This window comes from Buteo buteo, chromosome 10 (genome assembly GCF_964188355.1).
Source record: "Buteo buteo chromosome 10, bButBut1.hap1.1, whole genome shotgun sequence".
Classification (NCBI taxonomy): domain Eukaryota; kingdom Metazoa; phylum Chordata; class Aves; order Accipitriformes; family Accipitridae; genus Buteo; species Buteo buteo.
In genome coordinates this window covers 13733864-13747778 of record NC_134180.1, presented here as the reverse complement: position 1 = coordinate 13747778, position 13915 = coordinate 13733864, and the positions used below count along the sequence as shown (strand labels likewise).

The 13915-nt window shown below is 39.2% G+C and overlaps 1 long non-coding RNA gene across 1 annotated transcript; it reads left to right on the top strand.

Moving 5' to 3' along the window:
• The first annotated feature begins 4509 nt into the window (after positions 1–4509).
• LOC142035454 (uncharacterized) lies at positions 4510–13613 on the top strand. The gene is made up of 3 exons (XR_012651882.1): positions 4510–5068; positions 12104–12215; positions 13332–13613. It is a non-coding gene; the product is annotated as an uncharacterized LOC142035454 (long non-coding RNA).
• The last annotated feature ends 302 nt before the right edge of the window (positions 13614–13915 follow it).

Below are 13915 nucleotides of genomic sequence, written 5' to 3'. Positions count from 1 at the left end.
CACTGCAGTAAACTGAGGATTGTGTCTACATAGAGCAGAACAAAGTCTGTACTGTTAAGAGGTGTATTTCAGAAGGGTTGTGACATGCATCTCTAAAGGAACCTAGGAAAGGATTCATTCTATGTATTAAGGGATTACAAATGCCTAAACATGTTCACATAATTAATCCTCATTTTTTACTTGTCAAAGTGCAGGGAACCTTGAGCCATTGCATTTCTACCTCACAAGAAGTAGAAGACATCCAGAATCACCATCCAGGGCATGGTACAAGACCTCCTCAACTCAGGCAAGAGATTTCTTCTGAGTACCACTCACTCTACTGGACCATTTTAAAACAGACTTTTAGCTTTGGAAGTATACTATTCAAGATTTTATGTTCCTGGAAAACTAAGTTCTTAATTTCACACTTTGAAACTTTTCAGCTCCTGTGCTTCTGGGACAGTAGACCAAGCTTATGATCTCCATCCAATAGATGTAAATTTGCAGTAGCACAGCTGAAATCACTGGAAATATATTTCTGTAGCAGAAATAAGTATCTTATCAACAACTTAGTTACTCAGACTGCTGTGTCTTTGGGGAAAATTTTTCAGCTATTCATAAAGAGCAACCTACAGTTGAACATTTAAAACATTCATATGTTTTATGGTTCATGTCAATTCATACAGTCCCTCGTTTGGGTGGCATTAGACTAAGCAATGAAGGAAGTTTGATGGAGAACATGAAAAGACATTCGTATTTCTTGAACTGTGAATTAATTCCTTCACCTCTGAAAAGTAAAATATAGTATTGAAGGGCCCCTGGTCCTCAACCTCTCCCAATCTGAAACATCCCATGAAATAAAGATATTACACAGTATGGAGGATGATGGGAAAAAATAATTAAACATGTATATAATTTAAACTTCTTTTAAGTATTTGGTCAAAAATACACAAATCCCTGCACTGTGCATAGGTAATAGTCCTGTCAAGGAACATATCATATATCTGGCTGGTGACATATAATGAGCTTATTGCATCATCATGCAACTTTGCACTGCCTTCTTCTAGGTAGCATATGGCACTGAACCTTCTAGGACTATGGTTTTTCCTACATTGCAAGATTTAGACTCTTTTGGTACACCAAACACAGTAGCCTACCTGCTCCCTATACCCTCCAAATGGAATAAAAAGGAAAAAACAACAACAACAACAACAACAAAACAAAACAGAAAAAGCATGGTTTCAAACTTTTGAATTCAGACAAGGAATTACCTTCTCACCTGGTTTTATCAAAAAGCCATCAGAAAGTTCCCAAATCTTGTCAGCATTTGTTCTCACGCATCTGCTTCTTAGCTTTGTTTGCAACTGGTCTTATTAATATTGTTTAGCAAGAATTATAGATTTTTTTTTCTTTTTATTGCAGAAACACCAGAATTTTCAATCCTGTCCTGAAAGTTATTCTTTTACTAAAGACATAAGTAAAGACAAATAAATTAACTTTAAGAAGGTAAAATATGGAAATGGTAATTGAAGGATATTTCTTTTTTTTATGTAACCACAAATATTTCACTACCTTAAGCATCTGTATTCATATCAGGAAAGTCTGTGTCATACTGATGGGGACTCCTCCAGATATACAAGGTGAGTACATAGTTATTATGGAGCTGCAAAATTTAGACTATACTATAGTTCATAAGCTCAAAGCCTGGCCTTTTTTCTGACCTTAGTGACACAGGGTTGCTATTCTGCTTATAGACAGCAGAGCACTTTAGGGTGTATAAAATTACTCAACCTCTTTCTTTGTCTTTTTGGAATAGCAGATGAACTATTTTTTTTAAGTATTTAGTGGAAGCTAACTGCTTTTGCCTTGCGATCACAACACATAGTCACATATTGTGGGGCACAGAGTTTTTACATGGTGCTGGAGAGGTAGATTACTTAAGCTTAAAAATTTTCCTCTGAACAAACATATATATGCGTGCGCGCACAATCACACACCCGTTTAATGTTATAAGGCAATTACTCAAATGCCTGTTGCAGTTCTGGAAACAGGCTTCTCCTTATAAACCATTGAACAAGAATGCAAACGCTAGAAATAATGTCTGTATCTGAAGTTTATCACCTTGAGTCCTGGAAGCACTATGAAGGTATGGGGTTGGCAAAAAAAAAAAAAAAAAGGGGAAATGAACAAAGATAAAAGATCTCAAGATGTGCAGAAGCAGCATTGTTAGTGTTACGTGAACTGAATTCAGACTTAATAGTCTCCCAAAGTAACAAAAAGGAAAACATCTTTTAAAAACTCCACACAATGCAAGAAAAAAAGTAATTTAATCTTGAATCAATATTTGAAAGTGGCAAGTAGAAATTGCAGCTCAGTAAGGATTTTGGCTCACACAATTCCATTTCATTTTGCTTTCATGTGGTGCAAGGCTGGGATAGCATTCCAAATGTTGGATTGTATGGAGGGAAAAGAAATACTTGCAGTACTTACTATCCGCTCTATGTTACTATATAACATTTATATATCATATACCATATATTAAGTGATACATCATCTATACCTATAAAATATATGTTAATTGGTCAATATATTGAGATACCGGACCATGGATTCACCTGTGAAATAGAGCAAATCACAAGCTCAGCTGGTGCTAGACTTGTATTGTTAGTTGGTGAATATGAATTTCATCCTCATATACATATATATATATATGTACATATATTGGTTGTTGGCAGTCAACATCTCCTGGTATAGAAGCAGTCAGGGCTCAGTGTTGCTGCCTGTGTTGCACTACTACAGGCAGAGCTAGATTTCTGAGGCCAGGGAGAGGTCAACCTCAGTTACGTGAGTTAAAGGAGCTGAAGTTCTGCTCTCTCATATAGGATATGGTAACAGCCCAGCTGTATGCAGCATTAGGCACAGAGACTATTTGTTCCAGCTCACTTTAGCCTCTCCTGAACTACCAGCAACTGACCCCCAGGGTGAGTCAAAGAAGGATCTTCTGCAAATACTGAATCCTCAAAGCCCTCCAGTCTACATGTCCTTCCACTTCAGAAACTGAATCACAGCCCATCAGTGTTGGTGAGATGAGCCTACCAGCTGTGCTGGAGTTTGGCTAGGCTTTAAGGGAATCCATAAGATGTTTAAAATAATCTGCAAAGCAAACCAAAAGGAGGCAGCGTCTCTTCACCGGAACTGCCATGGATGGAGAAGATGACATTGCCATCTGCTGCTGCGTGTCCCTGGTTTCACTTCACCTTGCCTCCTCCTCTCCCGTCCTTTGTCTGACCTGTGCACATAGACTATAAGATTTTCAATTTAACAGTGATTTTTCAAAATGTGATGCTTTTTCTCTCATGGGAAGAGATTCTGATAGAGACTGAACTCTGATTCTGATTCTGAACCGAGATTCTGATACTTACTATAAGTGACACTGCTTTGCAAATAATAATAACAATAATAATAATTCTATAATAATAATAATAATAAACATTAACATCTGTTAAGTAGAAATATAAAAGAGGTGTGGTTTGGGTTTTTTTGAGGTGGTTTTTCTTGTTGTTTTTGTTTGGGGGCTTTTTGTACTTCTTGTAGTTATGTAAAGGAAGTAAATAGAAAGCAGACTAATGATTGGTTTGACTCACTTTACCTCTGACTTCCTTTGTCCCTCGGTTTAGAAAAAAAGGAAGACAATTAGTAGTATATACAACACAGTCAGTGAGCAACAGGAAAGTATCCAAGGGTGAAAGTATAGGAAACTTACCTTGCAACAGCTACAACGTGGAGGTGTCAGAGCTGTGCCAGCAGTGGAAGAATTTGCTTAATGAAAATTTTCCCCAGGCATCCAATAATGTCGCTTGTGATTTCCACTGAAGATTACCCATCAGTTAGCACAAATTTGCTTTTTAATTGGCCTGCATTGCACCTGCCACATTCTGACTCCCCAGTCTCTGAAGCATTGGCAAAGAAGGAAGGTGGATATCTGGGGGGATTTAATCTTAATATATTACAGGAAGGGCATGCACAGCAACAATTAATGTTTAAAAGACAAGAATAATGTGCACTAGCATGAAGTGATGAGGAAGAGGGAATGGGACCTGGGGAGTAGCTAATGAACAAGATAAATTAGCCACAGCAGAAAGATCTAAAGCTCCAGTGAATTCAGTGGGAAGCTTTAATTCTGTTGACTTTTGTGGGTCCTGGGGACAGCCCAAGGAGGCCAGAAGTAGAAAATCCAGCAGCAAGGCTACATTTAGCCAGGCTTATTTTTAAAAGAATGCCAAAGTTAGCATGTGCTGAAGGCAAACTGTAAACAGCTGAGCAAGCTAACTAAAGGGCAGCATGTTGCAGGGGGCTGACAAGCACATAGCATGGCAGCACCAGCCAGCAGCAGGTGTGCAGGGAGCCAGAATGACCCCATGAGCTATTTGACTGTAACCCAATGACTTGTTGCTGTTGTTCATGGTGGCGTTCCTGCTGTTGGTTTGCTTTTGGGGGCTGGGGAGGGAGGGGGGAAGAAAATAATTAACCTGAGAAATAGAGGATATTTCTCATCTAGATGTGGGACAGTGTAGAAGCTTTGCCTCACATGAGGCCTGGCGTGCTGCAGAGTGTACAAACGTCCAGTACGAAGTATTTTCTGATCTGGGAGGCTTAAATATGAGCAAAGGAAACCAAGGGTGAAAAGGAAGCAGGGGCACAGAAACAGGACCACACCAACCTGCTGGAGCTCAGAAGGAGGTTTCCAGGAATCCAGGTGCAGTTCACTATTCCAGGTACAGGATGCTCCAGGTCACCGTTTTGCATCTCAGAAGGAGCATATAATGCAGCTGGCTTCACCCTCATGGGCGCTACCTGACATGTTGCCTTTCTGCAAGGTCAACATATAGCAAAGGCAACCAACTCTGACATCTTGTGGCAGCAGGGATGAATGAGGGCAAAGAAGGTGACAGTAGTGACCCAGGACTGGGGGGAGAGGGGAACAAAGGACCCCGAGGACAAGAAGTCAGTAGTTTTGAGTCAGCGTGGTGGGACAGTGAGGAAGCAACAACAGAGCCAGATGAAAAGGTCAGCAAGTTGTCTTATTCAGGTAAGGGAGAAAGAAAGGCAGGGAATGGGTGGGGTGGACAGGCTTTCAAGTCCAGCATAATCTAAGCAATATATTTACAGTTAAAATCTCACCTTATTTGTTGGATTGAGTAAGAACAGTTTTCCTCTAGAACTTGCGTAAAGCTTGTTATTACATTCAGGTTCTTCCTCCCCAGTTTAATCTATATGTGTTGTAAATACATTTATTTTTTTGTCTCTCTGGGCTCAAATTTTCTGTTTGGTGTTTGTCATCTTTGGCCTTACAATTGTTTTGGCTGTTCTCACTGTGCAGTGTTGGCTGAGTTAGCAAGAGCCACAGCCTGCCTGCTGTGCCCAGGGTAAAATGGACACACGAGACACAAAGACGTGAGTAATCGGGAGCTGTGCCTTGTCTCTAAAGCTTTCTTCTTCCCCATTTTTCTAGTGGCCTCCTTTACTGATCTCCATATTCAAATGGACAGTATTCATCTTCTTTATAGGGAAGTGTCAAATTTATTTGTATTTCTTAAGAGCAAGACAAATTGAACTTCAAGTGTAAAAGTTTATTAGAGACTGCTCAGTTTTGTTCATATGTTCACACTATGTATTTTTCTCCCTCTCTTCTATAATGGTTGGATTCTCCTTCCTCAGATTGCTATGTAAATCTCAGAGAATATAAGTTTATATATACATAAATATGCATAAGTTCCTTTCAGTGGCTTGCTGGTGAATTCTGCTTCCAAACCATGCAGCTTCCTGGCAGTACAGCCAGCTGAAGGAGCATATGACTCCACAGCTTCCAGATGTTGTGTCTCCAGAGAAATACTATCACAGAGATAGCACGGCCAGCATGGATGCTAATTTCTCATGTTTGCACCTTGCAGCAGGCTCCAGGAGCTGCAGAAGTGGGAACATAGTAAAGCTTCTCACAGTTGCATTTCTAAGGATAGTCTCAATTCAATATAAATAAATATTTTGATTGAAATTAAAAATAAAAATAAAAAATAATTCTAGGAAATTTAAAATAAAATTAATTTTATTTTAAAAATAAAATTAAAAAAATAATTCTAGGCATTTGTTTTTACTCTTTTAAACTACTTTAAACTCACAAAACATAAACTTCAAGTTTCAACCAGTCTTGTTGAGGACTTTCTTAAAACTTACTGCATTTTCTTACAGTGGAGTTTCACAACCAGCTTCAGCTGATGGATTCTGCACTGCTGTGCACAGGCAGCTTCTCCTTCTTTCTCCTGCACACCACTCCCTTGGCTGTGTCCTCTCGGTTGTTTCCTTGGGGTGGTTAAAATAACCGTACAGATGTGTAGTGAACTGCATGAGTTGGCGGAAAGCAATTTTTTCCCCTCCAGAGTTAAATTTCAATCAGGTCAGTGAACTGATCTGCCTCACTGGGTCCAAGCAAGTGTGAGACAGAGGTGGGAAGAGATGGCTTCAGGCAGAAGGGAGGCAGATTTCGTGTGATTTTACACTGGTTTACGCCGATCATGCACATGCCATTTATTCCTTGTTATTCTTCCCCTTCTCCCTCCATCCCCTTTCCCCAGGTGCCTGCTCTCCCTGCCTGTAACTGTTTATCGAGTCTTTGGTTTATTTGCAGGAGAAATAAAGTTATTCAATAAACATATTCAAAATAAAGATATTCAGATAGTAGCTATATAAGTATGTATATTTGAAATTTTACCTTCGCAACGCTAGTCTGTGTTGTAATATCTGTGATATATTGCTGTTCCCTTTATATTATAACAGATTGTCTATTATAGAGGCAAATTTAATAAGGGCATGTACATTAACATTATGGCATAATTTCCTGGCTGCCAGACAGGAGATATTTTGAATGTTAAACTGTGTTTGATATGTTAATATATGATGTAAGTACCAAATGGGGCTCTATTAATATCACTTGCTTAAACATTTTCCAATTTTCCTGTTAAGTCAGAGTGGGGGGAAAAAGGTACTTGGTTCAAAGCAAAGAAATTGGGAGCTATTTTATATACTTTAATAGCAGCCCAGTTGTTACAGTTAGTAGCTATCTGCGTGAAAATCAAGCAAGTGGGAGAACACATCCTTTTAATGGTATAAGTACTAGCAGTGATGAGTCCACACACAGCGGCTTTCTACTCGACAGAATAAAATGAAAAATAATTGTCATCATGCACTTGTTCAGCTGTCAGAGTCATCATTTAGAAATAGATGGGCTCTATGAGGCAACTACTCCACCTTGCTTCTTGAATTTACGCTTCCAATTTATCTGCATATTTCCTTTTTATGTAATGTGTACAATGTGCTATTTAAAGGAACTGTAAAAGACTTAGGAAAAATGAGAAGTGCTGCAGTTGCATAGATCAACAGCCCTAGAGGCAAATTCCACCTCTACCAGTAACCTTCATTTTGACTAGGGGCAAATTGCTTCTCTTTTTCCTCTAGTAGCATCTGTTTTGTTTCTATACCACTTTTAAACCCTTTTGGATACGTGTCTCTTATTTTGGGTTGGTAAAATCCAGACGTGATGAATCTATGAGCCTCTAGTCCCCTTTGGGGTTTGAGGCAGTACCAACATGGAAATAATAATACTAATTATTATTATTAAAGTGTAAATATAACTGCTTATATAAGCATAGAAAATAGAAGCTTTTTACTGGACTAGATTAAGGCAGTTTTTAAATTTTCTTATAAATCTACAGGTTAGCCAGCTAAAGGGTAATTGTATGTGTCTTCTAGTTCCAAGAAGGGCAAATACTATAATGCCTGAAAAGATACTGAGGAAATCTTTAAATCAGTCTTCATTATGCCTGAATACTAGGTACAGCTCAATGATGGCTGTACCTAATCATAGAATCATAGAATCATTTAGGTTGGAAAACACCTTCAAGATCATTGAGTCCAACCATCAACCATGCCCACTAAACCATGTCCTGAAGTGCCTTGTCTACGCGCTTTTTGAATACCTCCAGGGATGGTGACTCAACCACTTCCCTGGGCAGCCTGTTCCAATGCCTGACAACCCTCTCAGTAAAGAATTTTTTCCTAATATCTGACCTAAATCTCCCTTGCCGCAACTTGAGGCCATTTCCTCTTGTCCTATCTCCAGCCACCTGACAGAAGAGACCAACACCCACCTCACTACAACCCCCCTTCAGCCAGTTGTAGAGAGCAATAAGGTCTCCCCTCAGCCTCCTCTTCTCCAGGCTAGACATCTGCAGTTCCCTCAGCCGCTCTTCACAGGACTTGTGCTCCAGGCCCCTCACCAGCTTCGTTGCCCTTCTCTGGACACAGTCCAACACCTCCATGTCTTTCCTGTAGTGAGGGGCCCAAAACTGAACACAGGACTCGAGGTGCGGCCTCACCAGTGCCGAGTACAGGGGAACAATCACCTCCCTGCTCCTGCTGGCCACACTATTTCTGACACAGGCCAGGATGCCGTTGGCCTTCTTGGCCACCTGGGCACACTGCTGGCTCATATTCAGCCAGCTGTCAACCAGCACCCCCAGGTCTTTCTCTGCCGGGCAGCTTTCCAGCCACTCTGCCCCAAGCCCGTAGCGCTGCATGGGGTTGCTGTGACCCAAGTGCAGGACCCGGTGCTTGGCCTTGTTGAACTTCTTCATCCCTCATATTACTGCTTGTATGTATAAATGTATGTATATATATATATAGTATGCTTGTATGTATAATGGCTAAAATACACATGTATGATTAAGATACAGCCCAAACTTGATACTCTGTGTCCTCAGAAGGGTTAATGTCCAGGATCTGAGCCTCTGCACAGGGCTGACACCAAACTACAGCAAACTAGAGATTTGTCTTTGTCAACATCAGATGTGATATTTAAACTAATTTCCCACCTTCATAATTTTTCTACCTTTGGTGCAACAACTGGTAATGGCAGAAGCAGAGCACAGGATGTTGTTAAAAATCAAAAAGAGAGCCGAATTTGCCTTCTGCCCATAGTCATTGAACTAAGTATTTCCCTTTCTGCTCTGTGAATTGTTTGGAGATACCCTGAAAAAAACTAAGCAAAACTTTAAATCTGACCATGCTTTAGTTATGGTAACAACATAACCCACTCTATCTGCTGGTGTCAAAATTGTCTCACTAAAATTCGTGAGAAAAAATTGTGGGTTTTTTTTTTTTTTATAAAGGGTTTTATAAGGGTCTCTTCCTGTTCTAGCTGCACTTATAGGAGACATTTTTCAATCACAAATACATGCCAGAGATTTAAGACCAGTAAGAGCACCAAGAATTGCAAAGGACAGTCAAATCTGATCTTTATTTTAGATATACGACAGGGATTTGCAGCTCCAGATTCCTCAGCTGTTCTGTCCTGGGAAATAAAACAACCTGCAGAGGACTTTGAATAACTCCTCCCTGCACGTTGCACATGATTTCTGAATGTGTAGGGTTTGATTCTGCAAAATTGTTAACAACAGAAATGTTTAAAGTGATGGGGGGGGAGAAAATATGCAAGGAATGACATGTTCTGAATGATATACATTCAGGAATCACTCTGAATCCAAATATATACAACTGCAGATGTGAATGCTGTGCTTCAGCAGGTGAAGGAAACATGTAAGACAGCAGAAAAAAACCACCAACATACTTATTTTTCACGGTGCTAAGACTATGAGGATTCAATAGCTGATACAATAGTAATTTTGCTAGCTATGCACACTACAACTTTCACTATTCCTTTTCAGTCCTGTAACATTCATATTGTTCATGCACCCCCCCATAAGGAAAGGATATCCTAGGACTTCCTCCATAAGGAAAAACCGGCAATACACAATCGGATGATCAAGTTAACTAAGTGCATAAGGTTATCCACCACTGTTCTTATTCTAGTTTTCAGTAACTCCCTAAATAAGCTATTAAAATAATGACTGTTGTGTGAACTCTTTTTTTTTTTTTTTTTTTTTTTTTTTGCAGCCATTGGAATGTCTTACAAATAAATCATCATGTGGGAGTTGCAGCAAAAACCTGTGGGTTTTTGTTGTTTTTTTTTTTAAGATGTTGAAACTAGTCATCACAAATGATGAAACTGAAATCAGGCAACCGAGAGAAAAATGAGTTTTGACAAAACTAGAGCCATTCTGCTAAAACACTGACATTTCTGTACAGTAGCACACACTTTGAAAACTTGTGGGGTTTTTTCTTCAGCCATCTAATTTCTGTAATTTTCAGTTTGGGATTTGGGGCTTTTACAGTGCACTTTACATCAGTCCCAAGATGTACTGTGAATTGACAATGTTGGTCATTGAAGCAATGACCACTCTGATTTGGGGAAAGAGAGATGGAAGTTAGTTGAAGGTGGTCAGAAAGGAACAGGCCACAGGAACAAGGGGGAAAAGTTGCAAAAAAACCTAAATGGCAGCTTCCTGTAGAATTGATCTTCATCTAGTGTACAGTCACAAGTTCCCAGAAGCTTTGCCTTACCATATTATTCAAAGTTAGGTGTAATTTGCTGTTAATAAGCAGACACTTCACCAGTGCATGTTCAATATTGAGGACTCACCGCTTTCAGAGGCTTTCTCAATTTTGGCTGTCAGTATTGTACTGGCATCATGCATGTATACTAACTACTCTTTCATAGATTTGTAGATCACCAAGCTGTCAAGCCTTTTAAAATCCAGTGGAATATGACCAATTAAACAGAATAATTTCCTAGTTCTTTTTGAGACAGAAAAGGAAAAGCAAATTAAGCAAAAGCAAATTTCAAGGAAAACTAGATGAAAAAGGCTCAGGCAATGGACAGTAGTGATTATATTTCACATATTTTGACAGCCAGATAACCTGACGTCCACGCCATTTGTGTGTAATATCTCTTTCTTAGGCGTAAAAGACTACTATGGAAGAAGTACAAGTACAGGGTTATGTCGTGGATAACCTGGGCCAGGTGCTGCTGGGGCTGCATGATGACCCAGCCTCTACTTCTACTGCACTGAAGGGAAAGGGAGGGGAAACTTATCGCTGTGGTGACCACAAAGCCCCAGTGACTTTCTTTCATAAAACTACCTGAGAGAAACTGCCTGATCTGAAATAAGGATGTGGTAAACTTATTTCACAAGGCAGACATCACTGTAAATTAATTTCTGTTAGGCAAATTCAAAGGTTATCATTCATACAGCATTAATCATTTCATAGAAATAATGCTCTTCTGACTTTGGACTTGGGTGTCGGGAGACATCCCGACTTCAGTCTGATTTCAGCTCTGCTCTCAAACATGTTTAACTTTTATGATCTGGATTCACACGGACTTCTGGCATACTCAGATTCATCTATGCTTAAGTGACAAGCAATGTCTTATGTTGGAGAATAACTAATGTCATAATTGTAGTCTTACTGGGCAATTAAGAATTTAACAAAAATAAAAACACAGTTACTGGCTGGTCAGTCCTGAGTGTGAACTGCAGTTCTTCTTGGTGAAAGTGTGAACACAGATTTACTGAAGGGTATAAGGCTGTAATTTTTTTAGTTTACTTGTTTTCCCATGCTATTATAGCATTTGAAAGATTTTCAAGAGTATTAAAGGTACTCTTTAAAGCTGTAAACTTCTTTCCTTAAAACATTATGAGTTATTTCTGGTTAATGGGAGGTACTTGCAAAGCCTACTCCATAGGTCTCTAAGTTCAACAGAAAGGTTCAAATTCATTTTACTTGTATGCTCAATCGTGTCCAATATGAGTAGATCTCATGGCAATCTCTAAAAACAGCTTTATTATTTTGTTTCAGTCCTGACCTAAAATGCCTTAGCTATATTTGTTATCACTCTAGCGGGGACTGCACACCTTGGTCAAATTGCAGGAAAAAAAAAAAAATTATATAAGCTGTAAATGAAGATGAGAGATAAATAAAATAGATAATTCCAACAGAAAACTATTCAGAGTATAGGACAAGAAAGAAAATTATGAGACTCAAAGAGGGCATGTGTATTAAATCTCTCTCAATTCAAGCATTGCTGAAATCATTCCTTGTCTTGGTCAAGAAAGGTAAAATGCTTTTGATAAACTATTGGATATTAAATCTCTCTGGTTTATTTCACTTTCAGATTCAGGAAATGCAGTAAACTATATTGACTTCAGCAAAGTATTTGATACAATGTCACATTCCAACATTACTGGTTAGGATGAAGATGATGGAGATAATACAACAGTCTTGAGGTAGGCATAGAGAGAGCTAAGCAATGCCCTTAATGACTGAGCTGTAAAATGGCATGCTGCTATGAGAACTTTTCAAAACAGAGCCTTAGGATTGATTTTATTTGTTATGTTCATTAACATACACACACACACACACAAAAAAAAAAGTAAAAACATGCAAAGCACAGTAACTAATTCTATGGCAGAGTTTGATTAATTTAGGAAGGATTTTCTATGCTGAAGTTTTCTGGGGTAGCAGATCCCAAGACTGTCCCTTCCAGCACCATGTTGGTAAATTGAAATCTGTGTTACCAAGAGGTATCCAATTGTTTTGCTTATGTCTCAGACACTGACTGGGTATCTCCAGAGCCACACGGTGTTGGAGTGAAGAACCTAACAGGGGCAGACATGCCCATGCTCCAGCCATGTCCACTGTTGTCCCTTCTAGGCAGGTGGTGGCCAATGAACCAGCAGTGGCCACCATTCCCATAGGTATAGATCTGGCTTGGTAGGTATGGACTTGCCACCGAGGATAACATTTCCAAAAGTCACCGTTAATGTTTTAATGTTTGTGGACACTTGGCAGAGGTAAGGAGGTTGGGGCTTTGTTTGCTTGTTTCTTTTGCCATTCTGTTTTCTTGAACTTCAGCTGAACGTATCCTCTTCCATCCTCATTGCTGTGATGAATGTGCTGTCCTTTTTTCTCAGCCCTGGTATCATGTTCAAAGGAAACAGAGTGTCTGAAGACCTGCCTCATTGCTTTTTCTGAGCCTTGTCCCATATTTATCACTGTAATAAGACAGCTGCAAGCTGCGTCCATAGAGATTTGTTTGTTTAAATAAACATGCCAGGTGATTTATTTAAGAGTTTTCATATCAGGTTCACCTGACAGAACATTGCTGTAATAATTTGCAATTTGTTTCCATATATTTGTTCTTTTTAGCACATCCTGACAACAGAAGACCGCTAATAAATAGGAGATGAACTATATTAATCCTTTCCGCCATTTATAGAAATGTTTTTTCCCCCTCCATATTTTGACTCACTCCTTAGCCATATCATTATTTGCTGAGTTATAACAATGTGGAAAAAAAGTCTTTTTAGAAGTAGTAGTGATATTTTATTTTTTTCTCACAGGGACACCAAACGTCTGGCTTCAAAGATAATGGCAATAACAATTATTTGCATCATAGCCCAAGCTAACTTGATAGCTGAAAGCTGCTGTCATTATCTCTCAGCCTCCTAACCTGTCCCCAGCGAGACAACAATGTATGAAATGCTCTGCCATTTCCCTCTGTGAAACTAAACTTTATGAAATGCATGTGACCTGACACTGAAGAAAATTGGCTTTAAGGTTGCCTATTGTGTTTGTTTTATGTATGTAAATGAATCACGGAGGCTGAATCTAAATAAATAAATAAAAGCAAATATTTAAATGTTGTTTCTCAAAAGAGAAGTGCAAACTCATAATAAATTCCCCTAACAGACCGTCAGCTGCTCAGAGGCACTGCCTACAGAGGGAAATTTTTACCTCAGAAGAACAGAGGTAATAATGAGTCAAGTTGTTCTTACTCATTATCATGAGAAGGATCCGCAGGGTGAACAACTCAGATATGCAGTTTATCCAAGTCATGGTTCTACTGCTTTTATTAATATGATCAAACATAAGACCTTTACTTGGTGGTAGTTGGACCGTGCTACTTCCCAATGTAGAGCATGCA